Source organism: Durio zibethinus, chromosome 12 (genome assembly GCF_047325235.1).
Source record: "Durio zibethinus cultivar Kanyao isolate XHJ-2024 chromosome 12, ASM4732523v1, whole genome shotgun sequence".
NCBI classification, from domain to species: Eukaryota; Viridiplantae; Streptophyta; class Magnoliopsida; order Malvales; family Malvaceae; genus Durio; species Durio zibethinus.
Window position 1 is genome coordinate 1,258,009 of NC_143173.1, and position 6,614 is coordinate 1,264,622.

A 6,614-nucleotide genomic window follows, 5' to 3' on the forward strand; every position below is an offset into this window, starting at 1 on the left:
GTGTTTGTATCTGAAAAATTTTATATTTGAAAAATGTCATTATATTAATCGCATTTGTATCTTTGACATGCCGCTAATTTAGTGACGTTTTAATTAAATATTTTTTAATTTTGATAGATTTACATAAGTTAAAATTTTATTTTATTTTTATTAAAAATAATTATAAATAATGGGATCAAATTCTAGTAATGGATAAAAATATATAAAATAATGACCAATGTATATATGAACAATAAAATTTTTGGCCAATAAAATATTAGAGACTAATTAAAGAGTGGCAAATCATCCAATTAAGGCTGGAAGGTTATGCTTATGTAGGGTGTGAATTTGAAGAAAAAAAAATGAAAAAAAAGTAGCACTTGTGTGAAGAGGTAAAACCAACCTATAATGGCACCTAGAAAGTGACCACTGACTTTTTCATCTTATTATCAATTCAAAAAGTTATTATAACATCAATTATGCTAGTTTAAGAAACTTATTTATAACAAATTTTGACATAATTAATAAAAGAAGGATTATATGAAATAACTATTCAATGTAAAAATATATCTTTTTTATTTTGTTAAAATCACACCATAAAATAATATTTTAAAAAATGTTGATTATTTATTTTATATTATATGTTATTATTAGATAGGTAAATTTTTATTTCAACAGCATTTACTTATTAGTGGTACATGAAAAATTAAAATTAACCATTGTCAATAATATGATTATATTATATAATTTAAATGAAAAGCATATATATATATAAAGTAATTTTTTTATAAATTCAAAGTCTAATCTAAGTGATTTATACAAATATTTTAAAAAGAACTTCTAATCGGATTAAAATCTAAATTTATGCACTTATAATTCTTTTTTAATTCTCAAATTATAATTTATTTTGTATAAAAAATAAAATTACGACAAATTTAACTATAACCTGACTATATTAATCAAATCTTGTTGATCAATATAAGGTAATTAACATTGTAATCGATCATTCTAAGCATAGTGATTTACAATTTTAATTAGCTAAAAATATAAGGTATAGGCAGGACATAAAAGTGAAACATCATGGGTGATGTAAGAGAATTTTAACTTGATCTGGCCACAATGCCCCGACAAGTATTCCTTTTGACTCAGCTGTTGATTCTACTATTAACGACTAAATAATGATGTTCGACGCTAATAACTTGTTCATATAATTTTACTCTCTTTCCATCGTTTCTTTAATTTGTTCTTTCTTTCTTTCTTTTTTTTAAACTTTTTAAAAATAAATATTTGAATAATATAGCCTTTCCCTCCCTTGCTTGTAATTACTGTATATATAACACTGAGCTTCAAATTTCATTTCCTATGACCAAAACCAAAAGGCAAAATCAAAGAGAATTAATTATAAGATCTAAGAAGAATCGTTTCCATAATAAGAATGACCTGATTTTCATACATGGACTCTTCATTTTTTCAATACCCAAATCTCCAATTGTCTCTTGAATCCTCTTCTTCCTATATTTCTCAAAAAATTTCTCACTAGAATCATTCAATTATCTCCATAACCAAACCCTTTCAATGGAAATGACTCCCGTGTAATCTTCCTTTGGGAGTCCTAAATCAAGCATAGGAAAACACTTTCGATACCACATCCGTTAATAGTTTTAGAAAGGATTATTAAGTGAACTTGAATGCAAATGAAGATGAGACAGGAAAGGAGGTTTAGAATAGAGGAGTTAGGAAGAGGCCATGGGGAAAATAGGCAGCTGAGATAAGGGATTCCATAAAGAATGGTGTTAGGCTTTGGCCTGGAACGTTGGATATAGCTGAGGCTACAGCTAGTGTATGATCAAGCTACACTCGCAATGCGAGGTCCGATGGTGATACTCAGTTTTCCAATGGATACAGTTTATGATTCACTTCAAGAAATGAACTATGGACTTGAAGAAAGTTGTTCACCTACTTTGACAATTGAGAAAAGGTACTCCATGAAGAGCAAAAGATCAGGGAACACGAAGATCAAGAAAGGAGGAAATGGGGAGGGAAAATATCCTGGTGTTTGAGGATTTAGGAGCTGATTATTTGGAGAAGCTTCTAAGTATATCTGAGAGTGCAACTCCTTATTGGTGAATAATTGAGTTCAAACACCAACATTTTTTCTTTTCTTTTTTGTTTCTTCTCCCTTTTCAATTGAGATAGTGGAGGAGGACCAAATTTTTTGTTGGACATCGTCTGTGAATTTGTAAATCTTTGAGATGATGTACAATCAAAGTTTAGTGCTATGCATAATTTTAGCCAACAATAATATTACATACTAGTTGAACATTTCTACAAATTTTCATTCTTCTATATATACATATATATATATGATAACAATTTCTAGTTATTTTGAATTCATAGAGTTGTCATCTATATTAATCATATATTAGTAGTAGTTTTATTTTCTTTGTTGCTTAAAAGAACACTTGAAAATAAAGGTCATTGTGCCAATTTGTATTCTCGTTTCTTTTTATTTTTGGGTATAAAAGAAAATATTTTTTCGAATTTATAAGATTTCTGTCCATATTTCAACCACATCCTTATCAGTACAGCCATTCTGTTTTCTTTTCAATCAAGGTTTTTTATTTTCTTTTCGGGAAAGAAGAATATTAACTACTTTTTCCTTGAGCAATATGTGCAATTGCAACGGCAATTTGGACCCAATTTTGAACTAGATGAAGCTCTAATTGAACTATAACCAATTTGGCTGCAGGCTTACCGAATCACTATCGTAATTTATAACTAAAACTGTTTTTAATGTGGAAGTGAACTCAATCCCCTTAAATCCAAGCCCATGGATGTGTTGTTACCATCATTAGCTTTTCGATGCCGCCTATTGTGCTCAATCAACGGCTTGCATAGTACAAAAGGAGAGAACTGCTATTTACCTCTCAAATTAAAAGTATAAAATCTGATGGACCGACTTCGTATATATATTTATATATTAGTCAAAATTGACCCATCATGTTATAGATTCAAATACAAAATTAGACTAGGATCATATGTAATTAAAATCGTACTACATGTTCGAATATATTACAACATAATACCACTATAATTATTTGTAATTTGAAATTAATTGACCTAAATCCGGATTAACTGACCGTGTTAGCCCACAATATAATTGCAAACACTCTGCACTGGGGAGGAGGGTTTCGGAATGTCTGGGAAGCCCTTGCACCATAAAGGCTCAGCATTTCACCGAATCATACCGAGCTTCATGTGTCAAGGTGGAGATTTCACAAGGGGAAATGGCACTGGTGGTGACTCAATCTATGGCACGAAATTTGCAGATGAGAATTTCATGCTCAAACATACCGGACCTGGTTGTTTGTCAATGGCCAATGCTGGACCAAACACCTATGGTTCCCAATTCTTTACTTGCACTGAGAAGACTCCATGGCCTGATGGAAAGCATGTTGTGTTTGGTAAAGTAGTGGATGGATAAGCGTTGTCAAGGAGATGGAAAAAGCTGGCTCAGACAGTGGGAGAACTTTGCAACCAGTTGTGATCGAAGACTGTGGCCAGCCAAAAGATAATTGGAGAAGCTGGGAATGATGAAGTACTGTATCTTTTTTATGTTTCTACATGGCAATTTGGACTCTATCCACTTTGTTAGTCACTGATAATGTACGTTCCAATAGAAATTTGAGGCATTCCTGAAGGAAAATTTGTTTCAGTGTCATGTTTTATCAGATTATACATTTTTGGTTAGGAGAGGAACTGATCAATTTCATTTATATTGTACTTGGATCACAATTTTATTTCCAACACATGATACTTGAATTATACTAGATCACAATTAACAGAACATAGACAAGGACTCTTATTCATGGGTTAAGCGAATTGAATTGGGTAGGCAATGGAGATGGGGGTGGCCTAAAAGGTTAGTAAAGTTGTTGCTGTAGAGGTTTGGGGGGTTGCTGTGGATTAGTGTTAGGAAAATGGGGTCCAGTCCCATGTAAGTGGTTTTGGACCAAGTAAAGGCCATGGGCCTTGATCTTTTATTTTACACAGAGCCCTAGTTACTTAATAAAAAAGAGGTGGGGTTGTTTTAGGTGTGTGTCGAAAACCAAGTAGAGAAAGAAGAAAAGCCAAGAAAAGCAGAGAGAGAAAAAGGAGAAGGGAGAGTTGGTTGAACGGAAGTCGATCCGTGATCCGATTAAGTTAAAACCTTGTCAGGAGGTTTATGATTCAGAGTTCTACATTCTGAACGGTGAAGATCGGGTTTGAAGCTCTCTAGGAACAAATCCATGGTGTATTTGTTGAGTCACTTATTTGGTGAGATTTCTCCAATTGTTTCTCTAGTTGTTGATTAGCTCTAGTTTTAGCTAGAGAAGAACTTTGTATAACTATTATTTGATAGTGAAGACTTTTCTGGTGGCCCGTGATTTTTCCCTCTACACTAGAGGGTTTTCCATGTAAATCTTGGTGTGCTTTATTTTTCCTGCGTATTTGATTATTGATTGTTGTCTATTGCTTCTGTATTGTTGTGATTATTGCTTCAGGTGCAACAAGTGGTATCAGAGCGAGGGTTATTTTGAGACATCGATACAGAAGCAACCCAGGATAGAAGTAAATTCTATTTGAGATCATGGAGGGTGATACAAGTTCTATGATAAAATTGACAGCATCGAATTATTCAATTTGAAAGCCTATGATGGAGGATCATCTATACTGCAAAGATTTGTATGAGCCAGTATTGGGTGATTCGGCTAAACCAGCAGATATGAAAGATGAAAGCTGGAAGAAGCTAGGTAGAAAGACGCTGGCTACAATCAGAAAATGAGTTGATATCAGCGTGTTCCATCATGTAGCGCAGGAGTCAGATGCTCACATTGTTTGAGAAAAATTGGCAACATTGTATGAGAGAAAAACATGTATGAATAAAGTTATGCTTGTTAAAAAAATTGTAACTTTACAGTACAGGGATGGACGATCTGTTACAGAGCACTTGAGTGATTTTCAAGATATATTTAATCGGATGACTACTATGGAGCTTAAGATGGATGATGAAATGAAGGCGTTATTTCTTTTGGGTTCATTGCCACACAGCTGGAATACTCTAGTTGTGACTGTTCTTAATTCAGCTCCTGATTATAAGGTGACATTGGAGATGGTAAAGGACAGTATGCTTAATGAAAAAGAAAGGCGAAAAGATGTAGACCCTGGGAATCAAGCTCTAGTCACAGAGAATAGGGGTAGAAACATCGACAGAGGTCAGGACTCAAAAGGTCGTGGTAAGTCTAAACATAGATCCAAGTCTAGAGGTAAAGTGAAGTGTTTCCATTGTAGTAAGGCGGGTCATATAAAACGAAACTATAAAATCTTGAAGCAAGAGCGAAAAGATGAGAAAAGCAAGAGTTTAGATGATAGCAATGTTGCAACAGTGAATTCAGATAGTGATTCAGTTACTTTGATTTGTACACATGATGATTGCAATCATGTTAGTGATCCCGGCATTGAGTGGATAGTTGACACAGGAGCGGCATATCATTGTGTTCTTAAGAGAGATTTGTTTACAACTTACAAAGCAGGAGACTTTGGTTGTACCAAGATGGGAAACAAGAGTGTGTCACAGATTGTTGGGATTGGTGATATTATTGTACAAACTAGTACAGGCTGCATGTTGACTTTGAGGGATGTCAGACACATTCCAAATATGAGAATGAACTTGCTTGCTATTAATGTCCTTGATAAAGAGGGATATGAAAGCCGATAAAAGAATGGACAATGAAAGCTTCTCAAAGGATCTATGGTAGTTGTAAAGGAAAAACTATGTTGCACAATGTATAAGACATGGATGCAATTGAACGGTAACCAGGTAAATACCGTTGAAAATGATGCTTCAGTAAATTTGTGGCATAGGAGGCTGGCACACATGAGTGAAAAAGGGTTACAGGTTTTGGCAAGGCACTCTCTCATTCCCTTGACCAAAGGTATGTCTCTCGATTCATGTGATTATTGTTTGTTTGGTAAGCATCATAGAGTTTCTTTTCGTAAAAGTTCTCAGAGAAAAGAAAATAGATTGGAATTAATTTATTCTGACGTATGTGGTCCCATTGAGGTTGAGTCATTAGGTGGTAGCAGATATTTTGTTACTTTTATTGATGATGCTTCACGTAAGACTTGGGTGTATATGTTGAAATACAAAAGTCAGGTACTGCGATATTTTCAAAAATTTTATGTCATGGTTGAAAGGATGACAGGGTTACCCTTGAAGTGTATTCGAACTGATAATGGTGGGGAATACATATCTAAAGGCTTTGAAGAGTATTGCTCAAAGCATGGGATCAGGCATGAGAGGACAGAACCTGCAACACCGCAGCATAATGGTATAGCCGAAAGAATGAATCGCACCATTGTGGAAAAAGTCAGATGTATGTTGAGGATGGCAAAATTACCAAAGCCATTCTGGGGTGAAGCAGTCAACACAGCTTGTTATTTACTTAATAGGTCACCATCAGTTCCTTTGGGCTTTGACATTCCAGAAAGAGTGTGGACAGGGAAAGATACTTCATACTCTCACTTGAAAGTTTTTTGGTGTAAAGCATTCATGCATGTGCCGAAAGAGCAGAGATCAAAGCTTGACAGTAAAG

The 6,614-nt window shown here is 34.2% G+C and overlaps 2 pseudogenes; both read left to right on the forward strand.

Annotated features, from left to right (window-relative positions):
- The first annotated feature begins 1,358 nt into the window (after positions 1 to 1,358).
- LOC149515504 (ethylene-response factor C3-like) lies at positions 1,359 to 2,106 on the forward strand (annotated as a pseudogene).
- Positions 2,107 to 3,139: 1,033 nt separating this feature from the next.
- On the forward strand, positions 3,140 to 3,573 carry LOC149515505 (peptidyl-prolyl cis-trans isomerase 1-like; annotated as a pseudogene).
- The last annotated feature ends 3,041 nt before the right edge of the window (positions 3,574 to 6,614 follow it).